Genomic DNA, 20,935 nt, shown 5'->3' with positions numbered 1-20,935 from the left:
TATTTTTAATCGAATTTCCCTTTTCCCTTTTCACTTAAAATTAGCTCCAAATTTCCCTTCAAAAAGGGAAATTTCCCTTCATGTGGCAACACTGTGTCCAAGGAATGAGGCTGGTGAAAATAGAAAGTTGCTCCCAGTTGACTCTTTTCCAGTTGTAGACTGGTCTGGAGGAGGGAGAGGGTCTGGGTTTTTTTCCAGGGACTTGGAATTCGGCATGCACGGGGGTGTGGTCCGAGGCGATGAATTGCTCACCGGGAGTGGCCTTGACCTTTGCATGCGAGGACAGCAACAGGTCGAGAGTTTCTGTTCGTCTTGTGGGGAAATCTACAAATTGTTGAAGTCCGATCGCCTTGATGTAATGGTCGAGAAACCACCTGTCACTGACAGCCACTGGACAGAAGCCTTCAAAACATCGTCTCTCACAAACATCAAGGTTTATCCGCAACTGATATCAATTCTGCCAGTCACACCAGAAGGGTTTCAAGAATGTTTGTCACAAATGTAGATTGTGCATGAAGTGTTTTTAACAAACAACGTGTTTTTTTTAAAAAAAATACACAGCCTTATATGAATTTAAGAAAATAAGGAGAATAATTTAGCTGTAATTTTTTGCAAGTAGTTTGTGTTAGACATAAATATACAGGTTGTCGCCATAAACATAGGCGGATCTAGAACTTGTTTCTGAAATGATGTCTTCCTGCATCCACATATTTATAGGAAATTTTCACTAACACGTATCAGTTCCTCTTTCGAAATTGCTTCAATTTATTTCTTCATATTTTCTTTCAATTCTTCTGATATATGGCTTCCGGTATAAAAGCTTGGTAGCTCGCCACGATGACGTTAGAAATATGTCTCTTTCTTGTGCAAGGCGTCGGAGATATTTCTGAGGAGTATGTTTCAATCGTGTTCCAACGTCGTCTAGCTTATCCTCAGTAAGCACATGTCGTTTTACCTTAACAAGAGCAGACCCTATTTTCCTAAATTTGTTCACAAGTAACAGATCACTGTCTCTGTGTGAAAAAGGAACATCTGGGAATTCTGCTGCAAAACGCATTCTAACTTCCCTACAAGAATTCGTAATGACGTAAGAGTCGTATATAAAAATTCGTTGTTTAAAATTGTACGGATAGCGTGGCATTATTAGACTGCAGAAAGAACTGGTAATACATGAAATAAAACAAAACAATCTATAACACTTGTTAACAATTTAACACTTCACAAACACGTGCAAACTGGACAACAGCTGTCTGGATACTAAAGCACGGACGTTTCCAATGTCAAGGTCAGCGTACAGTTGTGGGTTTAAATGCCGGGAGATGTGCTCTTACTTTCCGACGCGCTAGCCGCCGCCCAACGGCCACCTCGGCCGTGAAAGGCAGTGTATACGTATATCCTTATCACTAAAAATTCCGAGATAGAGAAATACGACGTTATGAAATCAAGGAGTTAACAAACTATGAATTAGAAATATTAAAATTGAGCTCCCCACCCAGGTAGTCTCTCAATAAGACTGTTGCCTTGTAACCAAGTGATCCCATGTTCGATCCCTGGTGGGGGTACATTTCATTAAGTGGCTCGAATTCCACTATAAAACACTGCAATTTGTGCAAAAGTCAGCACGCTTGGGCAAGTTAATGCTCTTCGGAGTCTTAGGAGTATGCCTACATTCCCCAAGCGTGCAGATTTTTGCACCGTATTGCGTATTTAGTTGGTTGGATTTATATTAACCTCATTTCTGAGGTTAGAAAATAATTTGTGCACTGTCATAGTAGCCCATTTCGATTCCAGCATATGAAAGCAGAAGAGCTACATGTGAAGAGAATATTAAAATTATGATTTATTAATTTCTAAATTAAAGGAAAGCTGTACTAAGGATAGTAAGTGATGTGTTAATAGGATTTGGCCGTTTCAATTCAGAAAGTTCCGAATTTATGAACTAGGGAAAGCTCCAATCTTCCGCCGCTCACTACTGTTGTGATATGGAAGGGAATTAGAAAAAAGAACCCTTCAGCAACTGCTTGCGATGGTTGAAAAGTTCAAAATTGCCTTTAACGAACTTTATAAGCTTTGTGTTATTCGTTAAAAATTAAATGCAGTGGAGGCGATTAGGTTACAAAACTTTGGGGGGGCAAGAACAATTTACTTTCTCTTCGTACATACGGTTTAGCATAATGCGGGGGCAAAAGCGGCAAGAAGTGGGGGAGGGCATCTGCACCCCCATGCCAACATAATCGCCGCCATTGCACTAATCGAGAATCAAAAAGTTATTCCATCCCATAAAAATAATATCCAGGACTATTTTGTTAAATAACTGTTACATTTGAGGGAATAAATACAGCACTCAACCTCCAGTTCCCAATCCTATTAGGAAGGTAACCCATGATTTGCTGCAAAGTAGAAAAATGTTCTTTCACATTTAACTAGTGGCGGAGATTATGGGTGCGTGGGGGGGGGGGCGGTTGCACCACCCCATACATTTTGCCACATATTCTCTCGCACTATGCTAAACCTTATGTACCAAGGGAAAGTAAACTGTCCTTGTCCCCCCCCCCCCCAGTTTTGGAAACCAATCGCCGCCACATTTAGACATCATTTTGCCACGTATTATCTATTTTTTGTTTGACGAGGAATTTCTCTATCCAAGTTCATGGGCGTAACTTGGAATCTAACTTTAGGGGGTCGCAATCGAACTTGCCGCTTAAGTTTTTTGGGGAGGATTAAAAAGTTTTCTAGGCCATAAAAATAGCGTCCAAGATTATTTTTATTTTGTGAAACAACTGTCACATTTGTGAAATCATAAAAGTTGCTCCTCTGGCCCGAAGAGGTCAATAAAAGTACCATTGACTTGTAAATTTTAATAAACGTGAAAATTTTAGACGGCCAATGCCCCCCTTGATTCCGCCATTCTAATTTGCGAAAGCAGTCCTCTTCTATTGCCTTTAATTCAGTTACTTTTCTATTTGAGACTATTTCGTGATGTCAAATATTTACGGAAAGATTTTATGACGGTCATACAATTTATTTAATAAGTTTCTATCTTGCATCTCTTAAGATGCTTTCGAAGATACCATGCCTTGTTGGACTACTTGCAATTAAGCTATATATTATGTATTGCATTATTAAAAAAAAGATCACACTGTTTAAATTATATGTCACTTTAAATTAATCTCTCAGGTTCAGATTCAAAACAACTACACATATATATACACAATATATATATTTAATCGTAATAATTGAGGATTTGGTGTTTTAGACCTTTAATTTAACATATATTAAGAGCCCGGTCTCTGGCACCGTGAGCGATCAACAAGGTAATTTTTCTCGTGTGACCCACGAAGGGTTAATCGGAACTGAACCTATAGTTTAAATAATCCATACGACTGTGCAACTTTTCTCCACCGGGGATCGAACCTCGGACCCCTTGATTCAAATACAACAGCGGTACTGATACACAGTGAAGGCGCTTCGTCGTCCGACACCCGGGGAAAATGTCTGGAGAGGAAGGGGGCAAGGCAATATTGCAAGGGGGCAGTTAAATTACTTGCACACGGTGTGTACCAGTGCATGAACCGAAAGAAAGTCACTACGGAAAAGTCAAATTGTATATTGGTCATTTCGGTCTCCTGCGTCTAATAAACAAAGAATAACAATAGCCGGTGGTCTTTTCATCTTTCACACGGAGGAGCCTTCCTTTCCCTTTCCCCCGACCACAAACGCTGCCGGCGAGAAGTGATAAATGGTTACCAGAAACTAAACAATCACGTTCACTGGGCAATCTCATTGTTTGTAATTTTATCAATACTAATAATACTAATAATAATAATAATAATAATAATAATAATAATAATAATAATAATAACGTCTTTATTGAGAGGGCGTGTTTCGGCCTCGCGGACTGTTCTTACAACAATGACCATTATACATTGGTAGTACGGTAGCACTATAAGTTGGCAACTCATTACACATTGTTCGTTTCACTGAAACACTTTATAATTTAGGGTAGCCCATCTCAAAATATTCGGGATTAGATCTGAATTCATTAGTGTTGAAAACTTTGTCAAAAAATTATTTTCCCGTCAATGTTTTTGGTGTCGATGTTTTGGCTGTCGATGTTTTTACCGTCGTTTTTTGTGTCGATGTTCTTGGCGTCGATGTGTTTGCCGTCGATGTTCTTACCGTCGATGTTTTTGCCGTCGATGTTTTTTCCGTCGATGTTTTTGGCGTCGATGTTTTTACCGTCGATGATTTTGGCGTCGATGATTTTGCCGTCGATGTTTTTACCGTCGATGTTTTTGCCGTCGATGTTTTTTCCGTCGATGTTTTTGGCGTCGATGTTTTTGCCGTCGCTGTTTTTGCCGTCGATGTTTTTGCCGTCGCTGTTTTTGCCGTCGATGTTTTTTCCGTCGATGTTTTTGGCGTCGATGTTTTTGCCGTCGATGTTTTTGCCGTCGATGTTTTTGGCGTCGATGTTTTTGGCGTCGATGTTTTTGCCGTCGATGTTTTTACCGTCGATGTTTTTACCGTCGATGTTTTTGGCGTCGATGTTTTTTCCGTCGATGTTTTTGGCGTCGATGTTTTTGCCGTCGCTGTTTTTGGCGTCGATGTTTTTACCGTCGATGTTTTTGGCGTCGATGTTTTTTCCGTCGATGTTTTTGGCGTCGATGTTTTTGGTGTCGATGTTTTTACCGTCGATGCTTTTGCCGTCGATGTTTTTGATGTCGATGTTTTTGATGTCGATGTTTTTGGTGTCGATGTTTTTACCGTCGATGCTTTTGCCGTCGATGTTTTTTCGGTCGATGTTTTTGCTGTCGATGTATTTACCGTCGATGCTTTTGCCGTCGATGTTTTTTCGGTCGATGTTTTTGATGTCGATGTTTTTGATGTCGATGTATTTACCGTCGATGTTTTTTTGGTCGATGTTTTTGATGTCGATGTTTTTGCTGTCGATGTTTTTACCGTCGATGCTTTTGCCGTCGATGTTTTTTCGGTGGATGTTTTTGATGTCGATATTTTTGCTGTCGATGCTTTTGCCGTCGATGTTTTTTCGGTCGATGTTTTTGATGTCGATGTTTTTTCCGTCGATGTTTTTGGTGTCGATGTTTTTGCCGTTGATGATTTTTCGGTCGATGTTTTTGATGTCAATGTTTTTGGTGTCGATGTTTTTTACCGTCGATGCTTTTGCCGTTTTTTTTGGGGTCGATGTTTTTGATGTCGATGTTTTTACCGTCGATGCTTTTACCGTCGATGTTTTTTCGGTCGATGTTTTTGATGTCGATGCTTTTGCCGTCGATGTTTTTTCGGTCGATGTTTTTGATGTCGATGTTTTTTCGGTCGATGTTTTTGATGTCGATGTTTTTGCTGTCGATGTTTTTACCGTCGATGCTTTTGCCGTCGATGTTTTTTCGGTCGATGTTTTTGATGTCGATGTTTTTGCCGTCGATGTTTTTGGTGTCGATGTTTTTGCCGTCGATGTTTTTACCGTCGATGTTTTGATGTCGACGTTTTCGCCGTCGCTGTTTTTGCCGTCGATGTTTTTGATGTCGATGTTTTTACCGTCGATGCTTTTGCCGTCGATGTTTTTTCGGTCGATGTTTTTGCTGTCAATGTTTTTACCGTCGATGCTTTTGCCGTCGATGTTTTTTCGGTCAATGTTTTTGATGTCGATTTTTTTTGCCGTCGATGATTTTGGTGTCGATGTTTTTGCTGTCGATGTTTTTGCCGTCGATGTTTTTGCCGTCGATGATTTTGGTGTCGATGTTTTTGCCGTCGATGTTTTGATATCGACGTTTTTGCCGTCGCTGTTTTGCCGTCGCTGTTTTTGCCGTCGATGTTTTTGCCGTCGATGATTTTGGTGTCGATGATTTTGCCGTCGATGCTTTTACCGTCGATGTTTTGTACTGTCGATGTTTTGTGCTGTCGTTTTTTTGTTCTGTCGATGTTTTGTTGGCGATGTTTTGTCGGCGATGATTTGACGCTACATCATCTATTTTGTGGCCTACACTAAACTTATGTTAAAGTTTCATTGAAATGTGAATGCGGGAATTTAGAGATCCTTCTTCCTTACGATTTCTAAACAACCGAAGAGTGTGGTGAACGTGAAACTACTTTTTGTTCTCAACACCGATATGTATTATACAAATGATCTCTAATAAAAGTAGTGGAAACGTATTGTTTCTAAGTAATCCTTGTAGGTATGCCTAGTATTTAACCTCAGTTGTGACATATTTTGATGATTTTGATGATTTTTTTTATGGATTTTATTGCGTTCGACTATGTTCTAGCCCTATTTTTTGCTCAATCTCATTTTTGGAGCCTCATCTTTGTAGGTATGCCATGATCTTACGTGATATAACTTAACCTATTCACTTTTTTACAGCCTTTTACGGGTAAAAATAACCTACAAAGTGTAAAAATGGTTGTTTCTATGTTATCCTTGTACGTGGGCCCTCAGCGTAAACGGCTACGATGTATTTTTTGTTGATTTTATAGCATTTGACGATGTTCTAGCCCTATTTTTGGCTCAATCTTATTTTTGTAGGTGGTGGGCCCTCAACGTAAACACCTACGATGTATTTGGGGGCCTTATTTTTTTTTTGTAGGTGGGGGACCTCAGCGTAAACGGCTACGATATATTTTTTATGATGTGTGAGCTCCCCCTATTTTAACGATGTATGTCGTGGAATTGGTTCAATGCTCCCCACTACTTTTGGAGGGGCCACAGTGGGGGCTCGCAGTGTTGCCAACTTACTCCACAAGAATTTCACCATATGATATTTCACAGGCGAAGCTAACCTACAAATAGAAGTTGGCACAGTAGGGGGCTCGCAGTTATAGAACTCGTGGAGCAATAGCAGATAAAGCAAGAATCGTTTTCCTACAGCCAATAGTTTAAGAATTACAAAACATCTTAGAAATTACATCTTGAAATTTTAATCTAAAATAACTCGGAACCAGCAAGCACTAATCATCATCTGTCTAATAGGTTGTAGAGTACTTCTAATTTTTTATCGAATGCTATTAAAATTTTCGAATTAGGATCAAAACTAAGCCAGCAAATCAAGTTTCTTAAAAAATAAAAAAAATGTATATATTTCCGAAACTTGATGGGGTGGAATTAATTTTGTTTGTTAGTCGAGAAGTTTTCGTCAAATTCTATCCAACAAACTTATAATGATCATCCTAGCTCAATTAGGAGCCAAGAAAATTAATTTCTTAGAAAACGTCTTAAGATATTTGTCTTAAGAAAATTTTCTTGACAGACCGGAAGTCGACTTTCTTAAAGATTAAGATATTTGTCTTAAGACATTTTATAAGACGTTGAGTATCTCGACTCCTATGGGAGCTAGAACCATGTAACTTTGGTCTATGTATACAGGGTGCTCGGAAATTCCCCTTACGAACTCGTAGGGCTAGTAGAGGGGACTGAGTAGACAATATCTGGAATAGGAACTCATGTCCGGAAACGTTCCGTTTCCGTTCTACAACCGTGACAATGTGTTGGATGTGCCTGTGCTGGTATGCAACCTGGTATGCATTACATGACTTCCGAAGATCACCTGATGACCTAAAGTGTAATCATTTATTACACCATGTCAAATGAGGTGTTACGTAAGGTACAGAATTGAATGATGTGTGACAGTACATAATACAAACAAAGTTATTTGGTAACAATGCCAAGGGAACAACAAATAAACGTACTATTCATTGATCACAATAACACTTGTGTCGACAGTGGAACGCAACAATTTGTTTCTGTCTTATGCACTGGATGTGTCTCATACGTTACTGCTCAACTACAACAGTGACTCGATATGACGACCACCAACGTCGTTGCACACATTATACCGACGAATCATTTTCCGGTACACTTGCTCCATCACACCGATGTCCCGTTAGTTTCTTGTGCAGCGACCAGAACTCTTGCCAGCAGTTCTTCCTCTGTCTCTACATGAGTCTCGTACACCATACGACACCATACACACACCATACGACCCCACAAGAAATAGTCCAATGGCGTTAAATCCGGCGATCGTGGGGGCCGCGCGGTTGGATCATCTCGGCCTATCCATCTTTGCCCAAATCTTCGATTAAGATGTCTCCGAACGTCACGTGTAAAGTGAGGCGGTGCGCCATCGTGCTAAAACCACAGTTCCTGACGGACGTTCAATGGCACAGCATCTAAGAACAGGGCCAATACTTCCTGTAGGAAGATCAAGTATACGGCACCCGTTAGCCTGGTTCGATACCGCGGCAGGGTAGACGTCACCTGCGATCAGGTGATCTTCTGACGTCATGTACTGCATACCAGCACAGGCACATCCAACACATTGTCACGGTTGTAGCACGGAAACGGAACGTTTCCGGACATGAGTTCCTATTCCAAATATTGTCTACTCAGTCACCTCTACTAGCCCTAGGAGTTTGTAAGGGGAATTTCCGAGCACCCTGTATACATAGACCAAAGTTACATGGTTCTAGCTCCCATAGGAGTCGAGATACTCAACGTCTTATAAAATGTCTTAAGACAAATATCTTAATCTTTAAGAAAGTCGACTTCCGGTCTGTCAAGAAAATTTTCTTAAGACAAATATCTTAAGACGTTTTCTAAGAAATTAATTTTCTTGGCTCCTAATTGAGCTAGGATGATAATTATAAGTTTGTTGGATAGAGTTTGACGAAAACTTCTCGACTAACAAACAAAATTAATTCCACCCCATCAAGTTTCGGAAATATATACATTTTTTTTATTTTTTAAGAAACTTGATTTGCTGGCTTAGTTTTGATCCTAATTCGAAAATTTTAATAGCATTCGATAAAAAATTAGAAGTACTCTACAACCTATTAGACAGATGATGATTAGTGCTTGCTGGTTCCGAGTTATTTTAGATTAAAATTTCAAGATGTAATTTCTAAGATGTTTTGTAATTCTTAAACTATTGGCTGTAGGAAAACGATTCTTGCTTTATCTGCTATTGCTCGACGAGTTCTATAACTGCGAGCCCCCTACTGTGCCAACTTCTATTTGTAGGTTAGCTTCGCCTGTGAAATATCATATGGTGAAATTCTTGTGGAGTAAGTTGGCAAAACTGCGAGCCCCCACTGTGGCCCCTCCAAAAGTAGTGGGGGGCATTGAAGCAATTCCACGACATACATCGTTAAAATAGGGGGAGCTCACACATCATAAAAAAATATATCGTAGCCGTTTACGCTGAGGGCCCCCACCTAGAAAAAAAAAATAAGGCCCCCAAATACGTCGTAGGCGTTTACGTTGAGGGCCCACTACCTACAAAAATAAGATTGAGCCAAAAATAGAGCTAGAACATCGTCAAATGCTATAAAATCAACAAAAAATACATCGTAGCCGTTTACGCTGAGGGCCCACGTACAAGGATAACATAGAAAACAACCATTTTTACACTTTGTAGGTTATTTTAACCCGTAAAAGGCTGTAAAAAATTGAATAGGTTAAGTTATATCACGTAAGATCATGGCATACCTACAAAGATGAGGCTCCAAAAATGAGATTGAGCAAAAAATAGGGCTAGAACATAGTCGAACGCAATAAAATCCATAAAAAAAATCATCAAAATCATCAAAATATGTCACAACTGAGGTTAAATACTAGGCATACCTACAAGGATTACTTAGAAACAATACGTTTCCACTACTAATAAAAAACTCTATTACATCACAGGATGTGATTTTTTTTAAGATAATTCTACTACGTATCCAACGTAGAGAGTTACGGTAATTTTTATTTTTATTTTCATTTGGTAATTTAAGTCCACTTTATGCACGAAAAGGCTAATCGAGACTGCATCTACAGTTTAAAGTGGGATCCGAGCCACTATGTGTCTCCACCGAGTATCGAACAAGGGACTCCTTGATTACAAGGCGACGCCGCTACTACTGCGCCATCGGCAAGACTAAAAGAGAGAGAGTTACGGTGACTACGCTAATGAAGAATTGAAAGTAGCAGAACGACTAAGATATTCTTTAGTCAATATTGGGATTGTTAATGAATATTGTGAATGTCAGTTCAAATTGGGAAGTGCCGTTACAAATCGTTAATTCTTCTCCTTCCGCACATTACTTTGCTACTAGATATTTGCATGCTAAGATGTAGAAAGTGTTACATTTAGTGTGTGGAATTAAGATTTATTTCTGAGAATGGAGTAGTGGGAAAAGGATCACCTCACATGTTTGGATAATAACCTCCCCCCCCCCCCACACACACGCACACAAATGATATTGGCTGTTGTTCTTATAACGAAATATAACATGTATTAATTGTGTCAAGAAAAATTGGAGCCTATTCACATCCCTACGGAACTTGGAAGAAAGCCCACGTAGAGAATGGGAAGTTCTGTTGCGACAAAATCGGAATGTATAGTAAATTAAAATGCAAAGTGCTACCGTGTGCTTTGCACCAAGCCATGAAGGCGTTTAGGGGGTGTGGAGTTAGGGCCCCAAGCTTTCTTCATCAGGCCGAAGGTGGGGATGATGTGATCAGCACCACGCCCCTGGCCGCCTTAACCCCCCTTTCCCCAGAGTTTCCTCCAGGTACCCACTTTATACGACGCTGGTTGGGCACCGGAACAGCTTGAACAGATGGACAAAATTCCGATTCTCCCCAGATCGAACCCAGATCTTTCGCATGATAATAAAACGCTCTAACGACTCAGCTACTACGGCACATAAAGTATAGTAGCCTAAGTAATTAAGGCAAGAATTGTTTTAGTGTTTCGTTCAACGTTTTTAGGCAAATCATTTTCGGACATATAATGTGTAGCTATTGTCAGTTCTGCGACTTGGCTTGAGAACAGGTGATTTTCTGACGAACAACATTCCACTTGACAAGTCACGTGACTTTCCTACATTTCCTGTACCTGTTGGCTTTTGCATGAAAGACGAGTTGCTCTTGAGATAGACAGAATCACCCGATCACCTAAAGGTGCAATGTGTGTTGCCTACCCTTCCGGCATTATTTACTGCCATTAAAGTCTTATCGGGAATAACTTTTTTCCACCACTGTACCTTTCGCCGATCAATTAATTTGACCCAATTTAGCTTTGTATAGAAAATTGATAAATGGTCCCTATATTTCAGATCGAAAATAAAGCGGACGCAGGTGTTTTGTACTCGTTGAACAATTTATTTTGTCAGACTATTGTGTGTAGCCATTATACAATGGAAAATTTTGGGCTGACGTGACTCCTGTTTGCAGTGATTTATTGAGTACAATATTGGACTGCTGTCTCTAATGATGAGCTCCTGGTTTATTTTAAGCAACTATAAAGAATGTACAGGTATATTTCTATATTATTTAAACACCTATTTCTTTTTGTATGTCTATCTTCATTATTTTGAGTTAAATTTCAGTGCCTTTTTTATTGCCTATTTGTATTTTAATGCCTTTTTACTGCCTATTTTGAAAATTATAAGTGCTTATTTGCCTGCCTATTTTATATGTTTTAGTGCCTAAACATCCGGTCTCTACTTATAACTACTTCATTCGCCGGCCCCCGTGACGGAGTGGTTAGCACATCGCGCAACATCCCGGGTTCGAATCCTGGCCTTGGCATGGATGTTTGTGAGTGTCCATTCATTAATTTCATCCCCATCTTCGCAAATTAGCCAAAAGTGGCACAAAAAGCGAAGTAAAATATATCAAATCAACCAATCAATAACTACTTTATTCCAGTAGCTATCCAATTGACCTGTTCGATACCCGGTGGAGGCGAGGTCCCGGGTTCGATACCCGGTGGACTCACATAGTGGTTCGGATCCCACTTTAAACTGTAGGTCCAGCCCCGATTAGCCATTCTGTACATAAAGTGGACTTAAAACAACAAATCAATCTATCAATCAAAACCCGGTGGAGGCGCATAGTAGTTCGAGTCTCACTTTGAACTATACGTCTAGTCTGTTTGTGCAACTTTAAAAAACAAATATAATTGACCTCACCATACTGGATCAACATCAAAATTTGGCATCTACAACCGACAATCGTACCCGGGACCACTCTTACACAGTCAAGAACGCGAATCATTTGGCTATTGTACAGGTAAAACTAGAAAAATTCAGGTATATTTTACCCACTTTCGAAGATTTATAGTTTCTGATAATAAAATACTTAAGTTTGATAGCATAAGCTTTCTGGTAAGAACCCATTCTGTCGTATCCACATGTATAAAAAAACAGGTTTTTATTTTATCCTTTCGCATTCTCAACGACAGAAAGAATTGAACAGGGTGATTCCTCTATAACAGGTAACAATATCATATCCCAGATTAGTATAACGGTACCACATATGCCCTGATACATGAATGCGAAATGTTACACGAGGTAGAATGAAAAGGAGAGTCTTACAGCAAGTAGAAAATGGAATACAACAATTGGAGAATAGTTAGCGAAATTAAGCAGTAATGAATGTGTTCCACAATTTTTCATTTTGCGTAAGTAGTAAAGTTACTTAAAAAATCCAAGATGTTCTTCTACTGCCGACTTCAAAATTTCCCACACAATTGCTCAGGAAACCCAATCGAAAGTATCTTGTCATGCTCAATCCCCTCAAACGGTCAAACCTAACCATGTAATCATCATTTGTGGACATTTTTTTTTAACAAAATATCCATTATATCTGGTATTATATACAGTATATGTGCGTGTTGATGAGGAACTTAGATGAACAACTTTGTCAAGATTTGGAAATGTATCATCTCATTCCCGATTGATTTGGAGTAACTTTCATACAACATATGGAATGCACCAGTCAGCACTGGAAAAACGTTATCCTCCGTCAGAGGTGCCGCAGGCTGGTAGATATTGCACAACGGCATCTCTCTGGGAGTACTTGCTTTCATACATGTGGCTGTGTCGTGAAGAAAGATTTATATTCGCTTCTATGTAGTTTCCTAAGGTGATAAGTGATAAACCGGAAAGTAGTGAGTGTTGTTTTAATACCGCAACAGAAGTATAATTTAGAACAAAGAAATCTTATTTACGATTGTTAAGTCAAAAAAAAATCGTGCCGAAGATATGAAAAATGGAAAACACTTCCAACATCTTCTGTGACACAAGTACCTGATTACTTTACTCGTACTTGTGAAAGATTTTAATTAAAATAAATCCGCGTTCGGTTTCGCCGGCGGGCAAAGTGATTCCGGCCGCTACACGGGCATCCTATCGAGCGGCACCATGCGCAAATGAAGGCACAGTGTGTGTATGTGTGTGTGTGTGGGGGGGGGGGTTGATGGTGCTTATGTGAGTGCATTCATTTGCTTCCAGTCTTAGCGCTGGAGTTTTTTTTATTCTAGTCTCCTGATCCCATCTACCTGCATGGGTGTGTTTCATGGTGGGTGTTGTTTCACCTACGTCACAAACGGCTGCATTGTGAGATAGAGCAGCCATGATTGAGGCCGGTTCTTCTACACATACGGAATTCAAGCGGGCGGGCGGGATATTTGACCCTTGTTTACGATGGTACTGTGCAGTATTCGGTTGTTTAAGAGAAACTTACGTTTATCCTCCAATTTTCGGAGAAAGAACAGAAAGTGCGCTTCAACGCACGGGACTCTATAATTATTGATCAGAAGATGCTGCGTCGTCTGGTTGGCGAGAATAAATAGTGCCAACATTAATGAACAAAGCAAACATTACAGAGTGTGCAATGAACATTTCCTCTCAGGTAATTTCATGTCACATTCGAACTGGTGTGTTAAATCATACTTACAAAAGTGTTTCCTTGTTGCTGATACTTCCGATAAGTTTAACCATAAAAATGATACCGTAACATTCAAAGTTAAATTCATCTTGATAATTGTACGTTTGTACCTGATTATTTATATTTCGTTCGTTAACACACAAACTGTTATTAATTGTTATTCGATCAGCGCTTGTATAAAAACCTTAAAAGGAAACAGGCGATAATGGCTGAGCCTTGGAATTTACAGTTAATCTGTACTGGATGTAACTATTTCAAGCAGAATCCGAACCACGAATAAACACAAAAACAAATTGATTCCAGGTAGCTGGGTCAAGTAAATAAACACACGTGAACTACAGTTGACCAAAGGTTTAGGCCCATTTTCATTTCGTTACTGTCCAGTTCATATGGATCTACACCGCAAAACTTCGCGTTTTTTCTATATCTTTCTCTGTCGACTGCGCATAGAGCTTGAACATATTAAAATTTACTGCTATTTCCAGACTGCACAACATTGTCATTAATTTTATGCAACGACATTTTACAAGGTGGTGCGAATCGTGACGTCACATGAAACCCACCTATATGAAGTAGGACAAATAAGCGAAAGAAAACATAATTTTTTAACCATTTTAATTTCGGTATTGCTTGTGATAACGTCCGTACACTCACTTCAATTAGTACTCCGGCAGTTTGTTTCTTTATACAACATATTTGCAGAAGATACAATTTAATTTACAGGTGTATCTATATATACGCTGTATAAAACACACCTTATTACTAACTTAGTTGACACTGTACAATCTCTCCCGAAAATTAATGAATTCCGATATAGTGTTGAAATAGATTTGAGTTCTCCGAGAGCTGGATTTATGCCCAATGTCATCTATGTATAAATTTATCAGGATATTAGATTGTTAAAAGCCTCCGTGGCTGAGTGTTTAGCGTACCTCGTTACGCCACCAGGGGTCCCGGGTTCGAATCCTGGTCCTGGATTCGGTTCGGTCCCTGGACATGGATGTTCTTTGTTAGTGTTAATTCATCAATCTCATCATACCATCAATCATCCGTATCTTCGTCATTATCCAAAAGTGGCTGAAATGAGAAGTACAGTGACAACGACATAGAATATATCATGAATATACGATGTACTTGTGCATGCGTATGTATAGAGTGACAACATAATTCAAAACTTTTGTTAATATAATCAATCTGGCTAAAAAAAATGACAAGGCCACCCGTATCACAGCAAACACTAAAATCCCCTTTAATTTGTAGCAATAGATAATACACATAAGTTATTTACAGCTCGGATGTTTGGAAGTAGGCTACTGTCATACTCATGTACAGCCTACAATAATTATAAATCAATAAACCAAATCAAATACGCTACTTATCATTATTTTTCTGCCTTCAGTAGATAAATTCCTCAATGTCATAAAAGCTGAAGATTGGGATTTATTGATATCTTTTCGTAATATAGTGGAATGCTCTTGGATATTACTGAACAGTTTTATTATTGAAATGTTGATTCTATTTAAACTTACACTTGATGAGAGTGACGTATGCACTCGAAACATTGGAACTAAACGGTCACATAGACTGGCTGCTGCCCAGTATTTCTACAAAAAAAAGGTCAAAGGCAGAAAAAGATGGCAAAATGAGGGATGACTACTAAAAAAGTATCCGTAACCCCCCCCCCCCTTTCGAAAATCCTGGGCCCGCCACTGAAGCTACTATTCATATTTATATTTTACTTTCTTTCAGTTTCAACTTATGTCTCTGAGCCAATCCATTTGTCCCTCCATTTTTTAACTGTAAAGTTAGTGTGACTTACTTTTGTTTGTAACAGAAACTGAAGTATAGTACACCAATAACATCCCGCAGCCAAACTCACATGAACTAAAATAAAACCCTGTTAGAAGGTCCCGGGTTCGATACCCGGTGGAGGCACATAGTGGTTCGGATCACACTTAAACTGTATGTCCAGTCCCAATTAGCCTTACTGTGCATAAAGTGGACTTAGAGCACTAACTCAATCAATCAAAAACCGTGTTAGAGGAATTGAAGGAATTGGCAGTCACGGTGTTACCAAATTTGTGAATTGTCTTTGCAAGTGGAAAACTTGAAATTCAAATCTGAATGAACCTTATGCATTGAGTACGTATATTATGTTATGTACGTGCAAAGAGCAAAGTAAACGCTCAATGTTATTACTTTTGAAAGTATTCTTCAATTCAACACCCTGTGTCACGGGACCTATGAATAATCTAAAACTTGAAGTTCAATACCAATAGATATTCTAAAAACAAAAGTGAAACGATAAATTCGTTGGATTCATACAATTTTTAAAGGTATTATACTAAAAAAAAATGGTTAACAAAGAACAAAAAATTTCCAATGCTCCCACTTTTCATGAATTTGCCCCTCCTTAAAAGAATTGAAGATTTCATAGATATTGTGTTTCAGTTTGGAAACGAATTGCTTATCTAAGATTTACTTTTACGTTAAAATCGTCCATAACAGATCAACTTGCCGATTTTCGTGGCGGAGTAGTTATCACAGCGGTTACGACGCCAGAGGTCACTGGTTCGAATCCCGTTCTGGGCATGTATGTTCTTTTTTAGTGTCTCTTCATCAGTTTCATCATATCACCACTCATTCATCGTTGCGATTATTCAAAAGTGGCAGAAAAGCGACGCTAAATAAGAAAAATCAAATCATAACAGATCAACTTATAGCAAGGAATTATGTATTCATTCATACTAATGCTACTCAAAATCTCAGCCTTCACATGAAAAAATATATCAGTCTTCTGTACACTGAAGCTCACTCACAGTCCGATTTTGCAGTTTTCAGCTATACTTATGTGGGACCAGTGGCGGCGATTAGGGGTGGGGGAGGGAAAACTATTGCTCCCCCAGTCTTTGCCATTTTTTCCCTCCTCACTATGGCTTCTTAATGCTAGACCTTGTCTACCAAGAGAAGTAATTTGTAACAATACATTTAAAGTAATATAGGCAATATGAAGCAGGTTTCACATGTTCAAACCCACAATGGTTAATTCTGCAGGCTCAATTCAAAATGCGCATCTCAGCAAATTTCTTATCATCCAAGGGTTTGCGCGAGCGAAGATGAACTTTTTTTCAAACAAGATCACAAACAAATAATTTCCAGTCTGCTAAGTAGAGGTATGTGGTCATATAGGTGGGTTTCATGTGACGTCAGAATTCGCACCGCCGCCATGTTTGCGGCCGAGTTGTTTGTCGTCTGCAAGGAAGGAGTAGGCCTCTTGCCTCGGTGTGGAGCGGATGTGTGTGTTTGCGTTGTCCCAATTAGCTTTAGAAAATTCATAACGCGAACGACCTATTTACACCAAACTGTGAATAGGAGGTAGATTTTTGTGTTTCAATGTGCGAAGGACCTATTTATACTAGTAAATAGGAGGAAGTGTTTGGTTTAACGTGGGATGTTATCGGATTTTGTCTGATGCATTCTTTCCGTCCACGTGTACTCATACGCCATATATAATTCAGTCACTTTGGCTAAAATCACCATAAGGTTGATAGGGCCAGGAGAATGAGAAGGAGAGTCTGCAAGTGATTCGGATTCTGCTTGAAATATTTACATCTAGTAGTACAGATATTTTCAAGGCTCTGCCATTATCGTCTCTGTTTCCCTTTAAGGTTTGTTCAAGCGCTGTGACTTAAAATGTTGAGTTGATCAAAAACAGTAATTTCACTCTTTGCTTTAAGAAATTTGGATATGCTGGCCTCTGTGGCGGAGTGGTTAACACAGCGCGCTACGATGCCAGGGGTCCCGGGTTCGAATCTCGGCCTGGGCATGAGTTTTCTTTGTGAGTTTCTTTTAATCAATTTCATCGTATAATCACTCAGCCTTGTCTTCACGATTGGCCAAAACTGGCAGAAAACCGAAGTAAAATAAACCAAATCAATTTGGGATACTTTGATGTATCATTAATATGTTTTAATGAAGCAGCGCTTTTCTATCCTGACAGTACGCAAAGCCTACTACCGGCACCTTTTCTCATGGATCGGCTAAACATTAATAACAGTTCGTGTTAAATAACGAAATATAAATAATCAAGTACAAACGCAAAATTATCAATATGAATTTAACGTTGAATGTTATCATTTTTATCGTCGAATTCATCGGAAGTATCAGCACCTTTCTATCAAACAAAAACAAAGAAGCACTACTTGCAAGTATGATTAAACACACCAGTTTGATCCATTTGTACCAAATGTCACAGAGAAAGGTGATATATGAACTTACCTGAGAGGAAATGTTCACTCCACAGTCTGTAATGTTTGCTTTGTTCATTAATGTTGGCACAACTTATTCTCGCCAATCTTCTGTTCAACAATTATCGAGTTCCGTGACGTGAAGCGCACCTTCTGCTCTTTCTCCAAAAATTGGAGGATAAACGTGAGTTTTTGTTAAACAACCGAATACTTCACAATGTACCATCGTAAACGAGGGTCAAATCTCCCGCCGGCTTGAATTCCGTATGCTTACAAGAACCGGCCTCAATCATGGCTGCTTGATCCTACAATGCAACAGTTTGTGACGTAGATGAAACACACCTATACCAGTCTTACGAGTTTCAGTTTGGAACTTCCCATAACGGCAGTCAACTTGATGATAATGTTTCTGGTGAAAACATTCTGTCGTTTTGTTGGACATGGCAATAATTGCTGTAATTTACAGTCTGTAAGTCACAGAAAACAATATTATCTGTAATAAAATATCGCTACAATTTCACCATTCGATTTTTTCAGATCAGACCGTTAATTACATATTTGGATATTCTTAAAAGTTACTATTACTATTTCAATCGATATAATAATAATATAACAATGATAATAATAATAATAATAATACCAACAACCACAACAATAAAATAATAACTATTTACAGTCATGCAAGAGCAACATCACGTGTGCGGCGCTGCCCACCTCGATATCCTACACGATAAGTTTTCATATAACACAAATAAGTATTCTAGCAACTGGTTTAAGTGTTTGTGGTAAAATTACAACTTACTTAGCAGCCATAAAAATTGAAACAGAATCCACGTGACAACATGTCCACCTTTTTACACCAAGACTTTTACTACACAGAAGAGGCAAACTTCGTGTGTGCGCAAGTGCAGGTCTATGTGTGAGTAACTCTCTCCATATCAAATGCCTTCCTTGCTTCCTACAGAATACAACGAACTCCCGTTTACCTTGGCCTAAAACCTTCCCCGAAGGGCAACGTATCCCTTATCAGCCCGGTATCGGTTGCCACGGCCAAAAAAAGCATGCAGGTACAAATTCCACATTTTTAAGTGACAAGTAGTTAGATTGTAATTATCTGGAATAGCTCAAAAAAGTGGGAGAGGCGTTAGGAGAGGGGAGGGAATCATATTTAGTACATCTAGTACTATCCACTTCATAAAGATTGACCCCTGACTTCACTCGTCGCTGTTCATTAGACCGCGCAGGTGATACCAATACATTTTACCTCGTTTTAATCGTGTTGGCTTACAATTGTGTATAATTTTATTATTGTGGGGTTTGAGTACCCCATTTTTTGATAATAGTGAACTTCAGATCTCTGAATCTGAAGAGTGTATGGAATCAATTACCTTTCGCAACTATTTTATTTTCCCTTACAAGCAACCCAGACAACAGCAAAAGAGTAATTGTGCTTTCTTCCGTGAAGATTTCGATCCCGCGTTCGATTCCCGGCCTGAGCGTTCTTTGTGAGTGTCCCTTCATCGATTTCATCTTATCATCACATATTTTCATCGTCGCGATTTACCGAAATGCGAGACTAGAAAACACAAACACGAATTTCAAATATAGTACACTGTTCTTAAAAAAATACGAATACCACCAACATCCTTATACTTGTTAGTCGTTTGCACCACCAGGCCCGTGCCCAGGATTTTTTTTTTGTGGAGAGGGCCACATTCAAAAATGAGAAACAATGAGAAGAACCGAAATGCTGTGGCGCTGATTGAATTATATTATTTTACGTCGCTTATCTTCCAAGTTTGTCGAATCGGGATGATGAGAATGAGTGATGATATAATGAAATTGATGAAGGAAGACACAAAGAACACCCATGTCCAGGCCCGATGGCGCAGTGGTAGAGTCGTCGTCTTGTAAACAAGGGGACCCGGGTTCGATAATCGGTGTAGGCACATAGTGGTTCGGATCCTACTTTAAACTATAGGTACAGTCCCAATTAGCCTTAATGTGCATAAAGTGGACTTAAAAAACCAACTCAATCAGTCAATCAAACCTGGGAGTCCTGTTCTAACCAATCCGCCACGATGGCCGGCTAAATGCTGTTGAAGTATTACATGTGACCACTAATGATATGGTAATATTACAGCTAGAGCTGTACAATTGTTTAGTTGTAATTTTATGGTTTTATGGTTCCAACAATCATCAACCCAGTCACTTACAGACAAAGGTTGTCATAGTCATATCACAGATAAATATTGTAAACTCTCTGGTCATACTGCATACACTTTAGTGCTTATTGTTTGCATTCAATTCTCAGAAGGATTCTAATAGTACTGTGTTCCGCAAATTAACATTAGTTTCGAATTTCCTTTAATTTTTTTAATGCAGCACCATTGAACAGCCATGATAATTCTATGTTTAGAAAGTAATAGGATTTCTAAATTAAATGATAGCCTACGTATTAGCAATTGTAATAGAGAACATGTATAAATGTTACTTAACCAAAAAATAAGATACATTTTTGCATGAGGACTGTTTCGAAAAAAGTCGGGACAGGGATTAAAAAGAATGGATTATGCCGAAAAAATCGGGTAGTCTGGTAACGTTTCCCCAATGGATATAAAACTAAAACTATCCAATATTGCAGACTTCTGGAGCTTGCTTTTCTCCATAACGGACCTATTCATTTATGCAAGGACATATTTACAAATTGAAAAATGATAGTTTTTTAATAGATTCACATTTAAATATTTCATAGCTCGCGGGAGAAAGGGCATGGTCACCACCGTCCTTTCGTCCAAAAAAGAAAAAAAAACATCCTTTTCCTTCGTTTTACAAATGTCACATTCATTTCCATCCTTAGAATCATGTAATTTAACAATCTCACTCAGCCATAAACCTTTCTATAAGGGTTCCACTCTTGGACGTGACCTACCTAGTTCACTGTTGATTTTGTATTTCT

The 20,935-nt window shown here is 39.0% G+C and overlaps 1 protein-coding gene across 3 annotated transcripts in view; it reads right to left on the bottom strand.

Annotated features, from left to right (window-relative positions):
• LOC146004351 (galactose-3-O-sulfotransferase 2-like) overlaps positions 1–20,935 on the bottom strand; it is a 42,499-nt gene that overhangs the window by 16,764 nt on the left and 4,800 nt on the right. Inside the window, exon 1 of one of the 3 annotated variants that reach the window (XM_083143149.1) lies at positions 18,779–18,842. The exons of 1 other annotated variant lie outside the window; for it this stretch is intronic. The gene's annotated coding sequence lies outside the window, so the exon portion shown is untranslated. Of the gene's footprint in view, positions 1–14,661; positions 14,760–18,778; positions 18,843–20,935 lie in introns of those variants that run through there. One more of the 3 variants, XM_083143165.1, reaches the window with a different exon arrangement.

Source organism: Lepisma saccharinum, chromosome 1 (genome assembly GCF_977018435.1).
Source record: "Lepisma saccharinum chromosome 1, izLepSacc3.1, whole genome shotgun sequence".
Classification (NCBI taxonomy): Eukaryota; Metazoa; Arthropoda; class Insecta; order Zygentoma; family Lepismatidae; genus Lepisma; species Lepisma saccharinum.
Note: the sequence above shows the minus strand (reverse complement) of the source record. Positions and strands in the feature narration are given on the sequence as shown.